The 15,646-nt window shown below is 41.9% G+C and overlaps 1 pseudogene; it reads left to right on the top strand.

Moving 5' to 3' along the window:
* LOC148149255 (centrosome-associated protein 350-like) overlaps positions 1-15,646 on the top strand; it is a 1,171,865-nt pseudogene that overhangs the window by 555,765 nt on the left and 600,454 nt on the right.

Raw genomic sequence — 15,646 nt, forward strand, 5'->3', positions numbered from 1 at the left:
AGTTCTCATACTGTCCATTCCTTTCTGAGCATTCAATGCAGGAAGTCACTGAAATAGGTGCTTGGGTCAGTTTGATTTGACACAGCAACATCCTGACTAAACTGACACATGCTCTTCTGATTTGTCAATATTTGTATTTCCCTATAAAGTGCAGGAATAAAAAGGGGTGCAGCAGTCAACTGAAAGTGATCTGATTTTGGAAAGCTGAAGCTCAGAACGTTCAGTCTGAAATCATTCATTCCCCTAAGTACACAACAGTTAGTAGATGAAGAGATTCTCCATACTTATACTCTGAACCAGGAAACATTTGAATGGTCTGTATCAATTTCCTAAAATGGACATTACTTTCTCCATGGTAACTCGTATCTAGCCATATTTCTTGTGATTGCATAGTTTGAAGAATATTCACTGATTTCATCACAATGTATCTGACCCAAATTGTTCAAAAGCTGTATTCTTCCCATCCTCCACACTCCATGATAGTCAGCAGTGGGACCTCTCCCTTTGTGAGCCTCATGAAATATTGCTCAGTGTGATGTGTTCTTTTCATAACAAATGTATTTTTAAAGCTCAGAAAGACCACTTGGGATACTTTGCAACTTTGTAAAGATGATTTTTTTCACCACCTTGATCAAGTCAACTATTTTTAAAAATTGAAAACGAGTTAAAGCATTTCTCCTGACTCCATTAACTGAATTATGTATTGCGTTTGAGTACTCAGTCTGATAAAATATACTGTTTAATGTCTAACCATGTGGAAACCTTAACTTTCATTACATGGCTGAGAATAAATTGGAAATGAATTCCAGCCTGTGTCCAACTCGTCAGACATACTCTGAGATATAAAAAGAAGGTTCTTGTTTGTTTGTCTCCCCATTTTCATGCTTTGATTTCAGTTTTGTTCCTGACCTTCAGTTTCGAGATTGATTAGATTTTTAGATTAGATTACTTACAGTGAGGAAACAGGCCCTTCGGCCCAACAAGTCCACACCGACCCGTACTCCTACATTTACCCCTCACCTAACACTACGGGCAATTTAGCATGGCCAATTCACCTGAGCTGCACATCTTTGGACTGTGGGAGGAAACCGGAGCACCCGGAGGAAACCCATGCAGACACGGGGAGAATGTGCAAACTCCACACAGTCGCCTGTGGCCAAAGTACACAGACCAATAGTCTGTGTACTTTGCAACAGGGCAGTACAAGTGGGCAGGAAGAATTGGCCAAACGCCTGGCAGAGTTGGATTTGAGTCATGAGGCACTCGATGACTTGGTAGATGACCAAGATTCGTTTGATGAGGACTTTGGGCTGAGCTGTAGCAAAGTGCAGCAGCCAGTACAGGAGGCACAGTCTCCAAAGGATGTGCCTCTGAAAATCCAAAGGGAACCTTACTTTTCTGTAGCTCTTGAGGTTGAGAAGATGGTTCATGCAGTGGCTGAGGAAGTTGAAGGAACTTGGCCACGATTCAGGAGATCTACGAATACCCCCAGATTATCTTGAGAATAATAAATGAAAAGATGTAGAGAGTGTGAGCAAAAAAGGTTTTTGGGAGGTGAGCTTCAGCTTTTGCGTTTGTTTTTTCTCAATTAAGCAAGAACGGTGAGTTAATAGTGCTCCACAGCAGCTCTGATTGATGATATGCATAACAGAGCATGTTAAAAACATTAACTCGATCCTGATGACAGCTTTGAATTCAATTTCCCATTTTGCCCCTTCCCTAAAAGTCCAAAGCCCCTTTCTCCTCCACTGTTTGTACTCTCCCATTGTTAATTTATCATCATCAACCTCCTCCTCATCCTGTTATTCACTAAATCCCATCTATCACCACTTTGCCAACTCTGAGAATCTATAGTTTCTATTTCTGTTTACATAATATATGGTGTCTCTTCCAGTCACTTTTTAAAAAAATTTCTGTATCATCTGTCTTTCCATTGACATATAATTATTAATCATCTTCTTAAAACTCTCCAGAATCGATCTTCCACAGGTCACGCCATAATTTTCAGACGAAGAAAGCCGTAAAGGTTGCACTTTTCAGTCTGAATTTGTGCTGTGTTGAGGTTCCCAGAATTGACCAAAATATTCTAAGATCTTATGCAACTTAATGGCTTAAATCATTTGTGTGCAGTTGGAAGTGTCAGGTTTTTTTTTTAATGGCCATATCTATCACTTTAAATGGCCTGTATGTTTGAATACTTTGTGGCCTTTTTCTCTGATCTGACTAGGATCTTACCATTTCAGGTGTAATTCCTTTTCTTATCCACTCAATGTATGACTTCATCTCACTCTCAACTTCAATTCCATCTTCCGGTAAATATTCTTCTGTATCTGTCACTGCATTACAATTCCATCTCTGTCCCTTCAACCTAAGTTGGAATCATTTAGTTTCCTTCTCTTAAATTCCCAAGTCAAGATTGTGTTTATTACTATAACGATTAAGGGCGATCTGAGCATGGGCTCCTGTGGGCCCCTTCCATTCTCCACACCTTTCTTGTGTGAAGTCTTTATTTTACCCCGAACCTTGCATTTTCCCAACCACCTCTATCCATTTGACTATGCTCCCCTTCATTTGAGGTGCTTTTGAGTTTTGCCATTGGTCTCCTCAGAGGCAACTTCTTGAAATAATTTCTGAAAATCCATGTAAACCATGTACACTTTTTTCGTACTAATCTGCTCTTTTATTAATACATCCTTGTCAAATTATTTGATAGTTCACAACCTGCTAATTAGAAATTCATGCTAATTGCTCCTGATTAGCTACTGTCTCTTGAAGTGCTTTATCTCCATATTTTTAACTCTTAATTTACCAACAAATGAAGAAAAACTAACTGATTGAGAAATTCCTGTTTTTCTTATTTTGATCGAGGAGTTAGCTGCCCTCCAATCCTCTGGTCAACTTTTAGGAGGTAATAATTGGAGCCATGATAGTTTGCTTTCTATTTACCGCATGTCCCACAGATGTCATTCATTTTGTTTCAAAGATTTGCTTCATTTTATGTTGTGGTGCCTTCCTTAGTATTATATTAGTAAGCTTGTCGAATACATCTGCACCTACCCTTGGTCGTTCTGCAATCCAATTAAACCCCTTCTTGAATCTCTCTTTTGCCTTCTCTCCTGCAATCAATGATATTCTAAATTTATCCTTGGTTCAGATTGTGGAGCAAACAGTTGCTATTTTATATATTTTGAACAGTATTCCTTTTTGTTTTCCATGTAGCGATCTAACGAGCTTTTTTTGGGGGGGAGGGCGTATCTAATATAATTTTTTCTCCGCTACCCTTTTACTTCTTCCAGCTTGTATTTAATGTGACGAGAGAAATTCTCACTGAGATGTTTTCTGAAGACCCCAGTGCCAGCCAAGCCCCATGGATGAAGCCAAGCCGAATTAGCTCTGCTTTCTTCAAACGAGCGAGGAATTTAAATGAAGTGAAGGTAATAATTCCATGTAATCCTTTTGTCCTACTTGTCAGTAATAATGTTGCAAATGCACTGCTAGTTGGAGCCTTGGATGCTGCCTGACCTGCTGTGCTGTTCCAGCACCGCTCTAATCTAGACTCTGGTTTCCACCATCTGCAGTCCTTGTTTTTACCTGGAGCTAAAATATGTGTAAGTGAGTGACTCAATTTGTAAACAGTGGCTACTATCCTGACTTGAAATTCTGCCACTGCTTCTTACAAGTCCTTCCCTAATGAGATTGTGGGTCTTGGTTAGCACCATCTTGTCAAGATTAGAGTGATGTTGGTGTAGCACAGCAGGTCAGGCAGCATCTAAAGAGCAGGAAAACTCAGCGTTTCGGGCAAAAGCCTTTCATCCTCCGATGCTGCCTGACCAGCTGTGCAACGCCAGCACCACTCTAACCTTGACTCTGATCTCCAGCAACTGCAGTACCCACTTCCGTCTACCATCTTCTCAAGGACAACTAGGAAGGGGCAATAAATGCTAGCCCACATTTATATAAATGCCCACATTCCATGAATGAATAAAAAAAAATTACTCAAAGCTCATTGAGCACCAAGGAACTCTATTTTAATTCTAAACTCCTCAATGAACATTTTTTAAATGACTCCTAGGGTCTGGGCATCGCCGGCTGGCCAGCATTTATTGACTGATCCTAGTTGATTTTGAGAACCTGGTGAGCTATCTTTTGTAACCACTGCAGTCCATGTGCTGTAGGTAGACCCACAATCCCCTAAGGGGGAAATTCCAGGGATTTGATACAGTAATCCTGAAGAACCAGTGATATTTTTCTAAATCAGAATGGTGCGTGGCTTGCAGGGGCTTTTGCAAGTGACAGTCCTGTGTATCTGCTGTTCTTGTCCTTCTAAATCTAAATGGTTATAGATTTGGGAGGATCTGGCTAAAGATCTTTGAATTTCTGCAATGCATCTTGTAGATTGTAAACACTGCTGCTACTGAGTGGAGGGTGGTGGAGGGCCTGGCTGCTTGCAGATGTGGTGCCAATCAAGTGGGCTGCTTTGTCTTGGATGTGGTGAGCTTATTATGTGTTACTGGAGCTGCACTCATCCAGGCAAGTGGGGCGTATTCCATCAGACTCCTGACTTGTGCTTTGTACTCGGTGGATTTGCTATGGGGATTCAGGAGGTGAGTTATACACCACAGTATTCCAAGTCTTTGACCTGCCCTTGTAGCCCACAGTATTTATATGATGAGTCCAGATGAGTTTCTGGTCCATGGTAACCCCCATGATGTTCATAGTGAAGAATTCAGTGATGGTAACGCCATTGAATGACAAGGGCCGTTAGTTGAATATTCTGAGAGTTATAGAGTTGTACAGCTCAGAAACAGACTCTTTGGTTCAACTTGTCCAAACTGACCAGTTATCCGAGATAAAATCTAGTCCCCTCGCTAGTGTTTGGCCCTTTTTCCTCTGAAAACCTTTCTATGCATATACTCATCCAGATATCTTTTAAATATCTTTATACAGTCGCCCCTCAGCCTCCGATGCTGCAGGGAAAATAGCCCCAACCAATTCATCCTCTTCCTATAGCAGAAACCCCCCCAACCCTGGCAACATCCTTGTAAAGCTTTGCATAATCCTTTCAAGATTCACAAAATCCCTCCGAGAACAGGGAGTCCAGAATTGAACACGGTATTCTAAAAGAGGCCGAATCAGAGTCATGTACAGCCGCAACGTGATTTTTCAACTCCTAAACTCAATGCTCTGACCAATAAAGGCAAGCATAACAAACACCGCCTTCACTATCCTGTCTACTTGTGACTCCACTTTCAAGGAACTATGAACATACATTCCAAGGTCTCTTTATTCAGCAACAGTCCCCAGGACGTTACCATTGAGTATATACGTCTTGCCCCTATTTGCCATTACAAGATGCAACACTGTCCACTACACCTCTATTTTTAGTGTCATCTGCAAACTTACTAACCAAACTATGTCCCATGTTCACATCCAGATCATTTATGTAACCTAAGAAAAGCGGTGAACCCAACACCGATCCTTGTGGTACACCACTGATCACAGGCATCCTACTGGAGATGGTCATTGACTGGCAGTTTTGGTGCAAAACTTACTTGCCTCTTGCCAGTCCAACTTGCATATTGTCCAGATCTTGTTGCCTTTGAACATAACTCCTCAGATACTGAATCTATGAATGGTACTGAATATTGTGCAACCATCTGCACTTCTGACCTTATGATGGAAGTAAGATCAGGAACTGAGGAGCCCCATTTTACTCTGATCTCCCCGATGATCCTCGAGGAACCTCATTTTACTCCAAACTGGAGACACAATGTAATAGCTCTGAGTGTTAGCCATGGCTCAGTGGCACTCTTCCTCAGTCAGCAGAGGGGATTAAGCAAACGCTGAAGTGAAATCCTGGATGACAGTCCTGGTGCCGTACTGAAATATTGTTTTCAAAGTGAGGCCCAATTTTCCCCCTTGGGTGAGTTTTTTAAAAGAGTTTTGGTGTGACATTGAAGAGGAGTGGAGTTCTCCCTCATGGTCCTGGTCAATCTCCTATATGAGTCAGTCTGGCTCAACGTTTACTGAACCATTTCTCTAATTTGTGGGAACTTGCTGTGTGAAAGTTTGTTGCAGCTTTTGACGATATTATAATAGTGAATATACTTCAAAGGCTGAGAACAACATGCTACAAGTATGAAATGTGATGTATATTTGCAAATTGTTTTTGGCAATTTGAGGTTCAGGTGGATGACTGAGCATTGGTTAAAAAGTATTGTCCAGCACGAAGGCCAAGTTCTTTCCTATTACAACAATGCAACTTCTATTTTACTGTGGCACTGAAATTGAAGTGTACACTGGATGACTCCTTCCAGTAACTCAGACTTGCAACACTGCAATGTGAACTTTTTACCACGGTCTAAAGTCAACATCAAGCTGCTCATTGTCTAGCCTGACTTCCCTTTGAGCACAGTTTGTGAAGTGTTGCACTTTGCCAGGGACTGAGAATGGGCATGTGTAAATCAGCTTTTCATTCACGGAGCAAATTTGGGACTGTTCATTTCCTTTGCTTTGTCTTTATAACTCGACTCGACTGTGTCCTCAGTTTGAACTGTATTATTTCCCACACCTACATTTCCAGGCATGTAACTTGCCTCTGGTGGTGTTAGCTGGGAAACCTATCAAACACTTCCTGCCTGGAGCCATGTGAGGCAGTGGTCAGTGGCTAGGTCATATAGCTTTGATGAACTCATCTGTTAAACTGAGAACGATTTGACCTTCCTGAAATGCTGGGTTCACTGTATGAATCCACATCAGCCCCAATATTTATTGTGAGACTTCCCATAGTGCTGATCTTGAGTTGTCTGCCTACAGTCTATGAAAGGCAGAACATTTCTGGAATTCGACGGAGCAGAGGCTTCTTAGAAGGTGCTGTTGGCAAAGTGCTGAACCACGTAATGCAGTGAATCGTTAAGTGAAATAATTAATTTTCTCAGCCGAGGTCTTAGGCAAGAGAAAGTGTCAAACCTTCTCACAATCTGGGAATGTTGCATGCAACCTTAATGTTGTTTTGTATATGCTTTGGATCACACTGATGTTATTCACTTCAATTGTCATTCAGTTTTCAAGCATTTAGCAGATTTTTGTTAAATAGAACATGCTTTGAGTTTCATCCAATTTTGCATCTTCATTGAGCAGTTTTAGAGTAGGATAATGGATTGTGGATTGTTTTGTCTGTGTATTTAGGGTGTTTGCAACAGCTGCCATTTCTCCTGTGCTTCTATCCCCAGATCTTCATTTCTAATGAAGTTATGATGTTGTTTGGATTCAACCAAGAGCAATAGCAGAAGACAGCTTGGCAGAAGATGAAGAAATTTGGCAGGAGAAAACGTGATTGGATGACCCATATTTTGGTAAGTGCTTCAGTTTCGGAATTGTCCAGTTTTACATTGTAGCATTACGTCACGATTATGAACACTGCGCCATACATCTGAGTTTTCTATTATTTCAAATGACAAATGCTTTATCTGTTTTTGGCTTACCTGTCTGGTTCTCCTGCAGACATCCAGAAAATGCTTCAACTTTCTGATTGAATTGAAAACTTGGGTCCTCACTGGAGTAATTTGCTGAAAACCAAATCCTATTATTTCTTAGTTGCCAAAAAAGTTGAAAAAATATTCAGAAGTACATTGAATTCAGTGCAGTTGGCAAAGTAGTGTCATGTGTACTTCTTTAAGTCCCAATGTTTGATTTCACTTTCTGTCCATGTTTCTTCCAGTCCTATGATGAGTTTGTAAAGAAGACCGAAGCTGAACTCAGTACAGATCTTGATGTTGCCAGCTCAAACTCAACCAAACCGCAGATTAAAACTCTGTACTCCACTGCTACTGAGAAACCGAAGATTAAACCTCCCTCTCTGCAGAGGTACTTTCAGTAATGGACGTTAATTGTAACCTTACAAGGGATGCCTCTTGTATTTCTCTTTTATGCCCTAGTGGAACCCCTTTTGTCCAAATAAGTTGGTGATGAAGTGGTTCTTTAGTTAAGGAGACCAGTACTTTTACAGAGACTTTACAGCAGGGAAACGTGCCTTTTGGCCCAACAGATTTGTGCAGTTATTTCGTCTCCATGCGAGTCTACTCCCACTTTGTCTCATCCCATCAGTGCATCCTGCTGTATATTTCTCCCTGAGGTACTTATCTAATTTCCCCTTTAAGAAATTTGTGCTATTCAACTTCAGCATTCCCGGTTCTAGCAAGTTTCATGTTGTCACCTTTCTCAGGGAATAATGTTTTGTTTTGAATTTGTGTTCAATTCGTTAATGTTAACTTCCTGTTCAGTCAGCCTCACAAGTGAAAACATTTCTCCCTCTATGCAGCTCAGGCACCTTCAGCGAGGACCAGAGGCCTGATGGGAAGGTAACTTGAAAATGTAATAACTTAGCTCGAGAGTTCAGTGTTCTTCAATTCTTCGGTGGCAGGTGGAGTGGGAGGAGCGACAACGAGGACCAGAGACCAGATGGGAAGATAACTTTAGAATGTAAAAACTTACCTTGGCAGAGCGAACACTGAGCAGGAATGGACACGAGACTGCTGGGTAAGTGAGGATTTTAAAGGAGTAGCAGAGGGAGAGGGCACAGCAAGGCGCAGCGGACTGGTGGGTATATATTTGGGCAGCAGCTGAATCCCAAGATGCTACCCGTGTAGTGTCACCCCCTCCGCCCCCCCCCCTCCTCTAACCAAAAAAATGGTCTCCCGTGTGTTGCTAAGGTAAGGTGTTTCAATTGATATTTCTTGTGTTTCGTGTGATTGATTAAAAGTTGGCTATTAGTTAGTTAGTTGAATAAGACCTTAGAGAAGTACGAGAAATTGTTTAATTCATAAATTTGTATAAATGAATTAAATAAGTAGAGATGGCTGGACAGGTGATGTGCTGTAGCTGTATGGTGTGGGAGTTGGCTGAACCCATTGTGAAGGGCAGTGACCATATCTGCAGCAAGTGTTGTTTGCTAAAAGAACTCCGGATCAGAATTAATGATCTGGAATCTGAGCTTCAAACACTGCGGCACATCCAGGAGGGGGAGAGTTACCTGCTTTGTTTCAGGAGGCAGTCACACCCGGTAGATTAAGTAATTCAAATTCAGTTAGTGATCACGAACAACAGGGTGTGACTGTAAGTGAGGCATGTAGGGGGACTCTGAGTTCAGGAGTGGAGGAGCCTCAGCCCTTGACCTTGTCAAACAGATATGCAATTTTGCTTCCTGTATGGGTGAGGAAAAGGGCTGTGGGCAGGATAAGCCAGCTGACCACTGCAACATGGTGCAGAAGGCCATTCAAGAAAGGGAGTAAAAAGACAAGTAGTTGTTACAGGGAATTCTGTAATTAGCAGACAGATAGTATCCTTTGCAAGCCGGATTGGGAGTCCCACATGGTGTGTTGCCTGCCCGGTGCCAGGGTGCAGGACATCTCCGATTGGCTTGAAAGGATATTGGAGCAGGAGGGAGAAGATCCAGTTGTTGTGATCCATGTTGGCACTAACAGCATAGACAAGGCTGGGCATGTGGGCCTGTGTGGGGAGTATCAAGCACTAGGAAGGAAATTGAAGAACAGGTCCTCGAGGGTCATAATCTCTGGATTACTGCTCGAGCCACGTTTTAATTGTCATAGGGATAAGAAAATTAGGGAAGTAAACACGTGGCTAGGAGATTGGTGTGGGAAGGAAGTTTTCCATTTCATGGGACATTGGCATCAGTTTTTGGAACCTGGGCGATCTGTACCGATAAGACAGTCTCCACCTGAACCGCTCTGGAACCAGTGTTCTCGTGAAAAGGATAAATCGGGTGGTCACTAGGACTTTAAACTTATGAGTCTGGGGAAAGGGAAAGCAACAGGGAGTATGGAGTCAAGTAGAAAGATGAGCAGCGGGTTAGCATGTGTGTGCAGGGTTAAAGTTCAAGGCAGACTAGAATTGAAGCAAAAAAGAAGGATAACTTCGAACATATTAGTAGAGATGTTGGAAATCATGAGGATTAGAAAACTAGCATTAAGGCACTTTACTTGAATGCTCAATGTATTCGTAACAAAGTAGATGAATTAACAGCACAAATCATGGTGAATGATGATGATGTGGTCAGCATCACAGAGAGGTGGTTGCAGGGGGTTCAGGACTGGCAGTTAAACATCCAAGGATTTACAACTTAAAGAGAGAGAGAGAGGGCAGAGTTGCCTTTTTAGTTCAGAATGAAATTAAATCTATGGCCTTGCACTTTGGGAAAAAGAATACCGCCATGGACTATTTTCTAAACGGTGAGAAAATTCATAAAGCCAAAGTACAAAGGGATCTGGGAGTGCTAGTCCCGGATTCTCTAAAGATTGACTTGCGGGTTGAGGCTGTGGTGAAGAAAGCAAATGTAATGTCATTTATCTCAAGAAGGTTGGAATATTAAAGCAGTGATGTGCTACTGAGACTTTATAAAGCTCGAAATAAGCCTCACTTCGAACAATGTGACCTATTTTGGGCCCCACACCTTAGGAAGGACATACTGGCACTGGAGTGTGTCCAGCAGAGATTCACACGGATGATCCCTGGAATAGTAGGCTGAACATACGATGAATATCTGAGGATCCTGGGATTGTATTCATGAGAGTTTAGAAGGTTGAAGGGAGATGTACAAAAAACTTAGAAGATAATGCATGGCTTAGAAAGGGTGGACGCTGGGAAGTTGTTTCCGTTAGGCAGGGAGACTAGGGCCCATGGGCACAGCCTTAGGATTAGAGGGGGTCAATTTAGAATGGAAATGAGAGACATTTCGTCAGCCAGAGAGTAGTTGACCTGTGGAATTCATTGTCACGGTGGCCGGGATGTTAAATGTCTGAAAGACAGAGATTGATAAATTCTTGATCTCACGAGGAATTAAGGGGTACGAGGAGAGTGCGGGTAAGTGGAGTTGAAATGCCCATCAGCCATGATTGAATGGTGGAGTGGACTCGATGGGTCGAATGGCCTTACTTCCACTCCTATGTCTTATGGTCTTCATTTTTAAACTTCTCTATCAAATCTCGTTTTCAAAGTTCTCTATCCTGTCACTAGTTTATACAGTTAATGGTCGGGCCCTGGGGAGTGTTGCTGAACAAATAGACCTTGGGATGCAGGTGCATAGTTTCTTGAAAGAGGAGTTGCCGGTAGAAAGGGTGGTGAAGAAGGCATTTGGCATGCTTGCCTTCAATGGTCAGAACATTGACTGTAGTGGTTGAGGCATTGCGTTGCAGCTGTACAGGACATTGGTGAGGCCTCATTTGGAATACTGCATACAGTTCTATAGGAAGGATGTTAAACTTGAGAGAGTGCAGAATAGATTTAGAAGGATGTTGCTGGGACTGAGTTACAGGGAAAGGCTGAATAGGCTGAAGTATTTTTCCCCAGAGCATTGGAGGCTGAAGGGTTTTTGCAGAGGTTTGTAAAATCATGAGGGGCATGGATAGGGTGAATAGCCAAGATTTTTTTCCCAGGGCAGGGGAGTCATAAACTAGAGGGCAAAGGTTTAAGGTGAGAAGTGAAGATTTAAAAAGGGCCTGAGAGATCACTTTTCAGGCAGAGGGTGCTGCATACATGGAATGAGCTGCTAGAGTGGTGGAGAGGGGTTCAATTTTAACTTTTCGAAAGCATCGGGATGGGTACATGAATAGGAAGGGTTGAGAAGGATATGGACCAAATGCTGGCAAACTGGGACTAGGTCACGTTGAGATATCTGGTTTGTGCGGGTGAGTTGGGTCTGTTGTATAACTGACTCTATGACCCCTTGCCTTTTGACCCCCATGCTCAATCAATCTTTTGAGATGAAATATTTCATGGCCAGAACTATCTGGAGTTTAACATTTATTTTAAAAAAAGATGCATTTGTAATGAAGTCGATCTGTTTATTCTGTATATGAAAAAGAAAGAGAATGAATCATGATTTTTAAAGATGGAATGATGGCTGAAGGTTGCATTTGACATAAAACCTGCATACTTGCTGCTGCAGAATATTATATGTTCATATAGAATATAATCAGTTCTATTGGGTGGGTTTTTGAGATGTGCCTTAAAGCATTCTAGTGGGTGAAAGATTTCTCCAAAGTATTGAGTATTATTGGAATGGAGAACTGCCACATATATTGTGATCCGACCCCCATACTGTAATTTTTCAAACAATGAAATGGACAAGATCACTGCCCGTTCATATTCAATACCCTTTTATACATGAAATGTGACCTTTGTTTTGCTTCCCACTTCCCTATCTCTATCTCCTGAGGATCTGAAACCTGAATACAGGCTGAGGTACCGAGTTGTTGTCAGGAACAACCACTTAACCCATGCTGTTACTAACTTAAGTGGGAACAAAATGGCTTCTCAATGCAAATAATATGACAAAATGGCTTCTTGGCTGCAAATTGACAATTCTGTTAAAAGCTGCATAAAATAGCTTTTAATGTTGTTCGAGCTGCATAATTGACTAATCACAGTCTGCCTCAACAGAGATTAGCAGACAATGCTTCCTTTACAGCATAGAAATAACTAGACTAGATAAGACATTACTGGCCACCCTAACTGACCTTCAAGTGCAGATGGCAAGACTCGGTTAGTGAGGTTAGGGTGGCTTAAGTGTTGGAAAACAAAGTTGGTTCCCAGGAAATATTGGACCAAGTAGCTGTCAGTTAAGATTGTTTCATAAGTTAGTTGGTAATTGTCTGAATGTACTATACGATAATGGCCTGTACCTTTCTTTAAGAGAAGTATAAAAATGTCTGTTTTAAGGGGTGTAGGTTTGCTCGCTGAGCTGTAGGTTTGATATCCAGACGTTTCATTACCTGGCTTGGTAACATCATCAGTGGCGACCTCCAAGTGAAGCGAAGCTGTTGTCTCCTGCTTTCTATTTATATCTTTCTCCTGGATGGGGTTCCTGGGGTTTGTGGTGATGTCATTTCCTGTTCATTTTCTGAGGGGTTGATAGATGGCATCTAGATCTATGTGTTTGTTTATGGCATTGTGCTTGGAGTGCCAGGCCTCTAGGAATTCTCTGGCATGTCTTTGCTTAGCCTGTCCCAAGATAGATGTGTTGTCCCAGTCGAAATGGGGTTTTTTTCATCCGTGTGTAGGGCTACGAGGGAGAGAGGGTCGTGTCTTTTTGTGGCTAGCTGGTGTTCGTGTATCCTGGTGGCTAACTTTCTTCCTGTTTGTCCTCTGTAGTGTTTGTGGCAATCATTGCATGGAATTTTGTAGATGACGTTGGTTTTGTCCATGGGTTGTACTGGGTCTTTTAAGTTTGTTAGTTTTTGTTTGAGAGTGTTGGTGGGTTTGTGTGCTACTATGATTCCGAGGGGTTTTAGTAGTCTGGTTGTCATTTCTGAAACTTCTTTAATGTATGGTAAGGTGGTTAGGGTTTCTGGCTGTGTTTGGTCTGCTTGTCGTGGTTTGTTCTTGAGGAATCTGCGCACTGTATTTTTTGAGTATCCGTTCTTCTTGAATACGTTGTATAGGTGGTTCTCCTCTGTTTTCCGAAGTTCATCTGTGCTGCAGTTTGGCTCGTTGGAATAGTGTTCTGATACAGCTTTGTTTGGAGGTCACCACTGATGATGTTACCTAGCCAGGTAATGAAATGTCTGGATATCAAACCTACAGCTCAGCGAGCAAACCTACACCCTAACCCTCAACCTGAGCTACAAACCTTCACAAACCTTGCACATGTCTGTTTTAAGCCATATGCGCAGTTCCTCTGAGGAACATGGAAGTGTATAACCTCTGTTTGTGGACGATCTATGCCTGGCCATATGAAAAATAAAGAATGAAATGTTAAAGAACCAGACCAATTGTGAGTGCTTTTTCACCGATCATGGAACAGAGAGACCACCTCCCCCCAACTCCACTGGGGGTCCAGATCTTCACTACCAGTATTGTCTGAAGAATGTCTTGCTCCAGCTTGGCAAACCAGTTGCATATATGTTGAGTACTGTTCTGTGGTCACCTTCAGTGTCAGGCGAACCTGCATGCCATGTTGTCAATTGCTGGTGTCACCTTGGAATGTCGGAGTGAGTGCCATGCATGCAACTTGATGCTGACTCCTTTCTTTTTATACCGTCTGTACCAAGCCCAGTACCATTTTCAATCACCTTCCATCAGTTTGTGCTAAGACGCTACAATTATATTCTCCTTCAGATGTTGGTAACAGTGATTCATTTAAAATTTATAAGCTCCTGGTTTGGGCAGTATGAACCATGTAATTCCTTGACATTAATGCACTGATATCAATGCATGCATATGTGGAAAATAAAAATTGCTATGCTTTTATAAATGACGCATGGTAGCTTTTTTAAAGCATTTTTGCATTTAACTGTTGTATCATCAGATCAGTACAGTAATATGCTTTTTTTTTTCAATTCTATCATGAATTGGAATGAGAATTATTTTGCTTTTCTCTGAGACTTTTTTGACAGCTGGCTGTCTTTTCATTATTGTAACTCCTATAAGACAGATGTACAGAAAGCTGGTTTTGTAATTTAAAGTATGACTCATAACTGGAGATGAGTCATATTGCGTGCAATTCTGGTCTCCTTCCTATCGGAAAGATGTTGTGAAACTTGAAAGGGTTTAGAAAAGATTTACAAGGATGTTGCCAGGGTTGGAGGATCTGAGCAACAGAGAGGGGTTAAACAGGATAAACAGGTTAGGGCTGTTTTCCCTGGAGTGTCGAAGGCTGAGGCGTGACCTTCTAGAGGTTTAGGAAATCATGAGGGGCAAAGTCTTTTCTGTGGGGTGGGGGAGTCCAGAACTAGAGGGCATGGGTTCAGGGTGAGAGGGGAAAGATATAAAGGAGACCGAAGGGGGAATGTTTTCACTCAGATACGTGTATGGAATAAGCTGCCAGAGGAAGTGGTGGAGGCTGGTACAATTGCAACATTTAAAAGATGTCGGGATGGGTATATGAATAGGAGGGAGATGGGCCAGGTGTTGGCAGGTGGGACTAGTTTGGGTTGGGATATCTGGTCGGCATGGATGAGTTGGACTGGTGGGTCTGTTTCTGTGCTGTACATCCTTATGACTCTAAAAGCAATTTATGACGTTCTAGTGGAAATAAAATCGTGCAACAATTTTGTGATTCTGCCTGGGGTTATCACTGTTCAGTTGCCAGTTTTGCCTATTGCAGACTGTACTGAAGGTTAGACAGAAATGGGGGAATGTTGCTCATTGAAAGTGATTAAGTTAGACGGCTACAGAGATAAGTCTGAACAGTGGGACTATCTAGGTAGCTCTTTGGGTAGCCGGGATGGACACAATGGGTTGAATGGCCTCATTCTGTACTGTAAAATTCTATGATTCTATAATTATGGATGCTATATCTTTTTCACCACTTTCCAGGAAGGTGGTGTCGGGATGTATCCGTTATGAAATTAGAGCTGATTATTCTGCATGTGCTGTGTGTTTTATGCTGCAAAGTTCCAACTTTATAAATTATTTCCCATGTTTCCAGGACTGGATCTGCAAAGAGCTGGAAATCTCTCACTGAGAGTGAAATATCCAAAGCATCACTGGGCCCCATTACAAAGCAGGATATGTATGTAACACCACAAACAATAGGGCTTGTTTCTTTACAGCACCTATGGTGTTAATTTAGTTCAGGATTGCAAAATTCCATAAAATGTTTACGAGTAGTTTAATAAATTGACTTTGT

Source organism: Chiloscyllium plagiosum, unplaced genomic scaffold (assembly GCF_037043375.1).
Source record: "Chiloscyllium plagiosum isolate Xiang-an unplaced genomic scaffold, Cpla_swu_hap1 HiC_scaffold_9, whole genome shotgun sequence".
NCBI lineage: Eukaryota > Metazoa > Chordata > Chondrichthyes > Orectolobiformes > Hemiscylliidae > Chiloscyllium > Chiloscyllium plagiosum.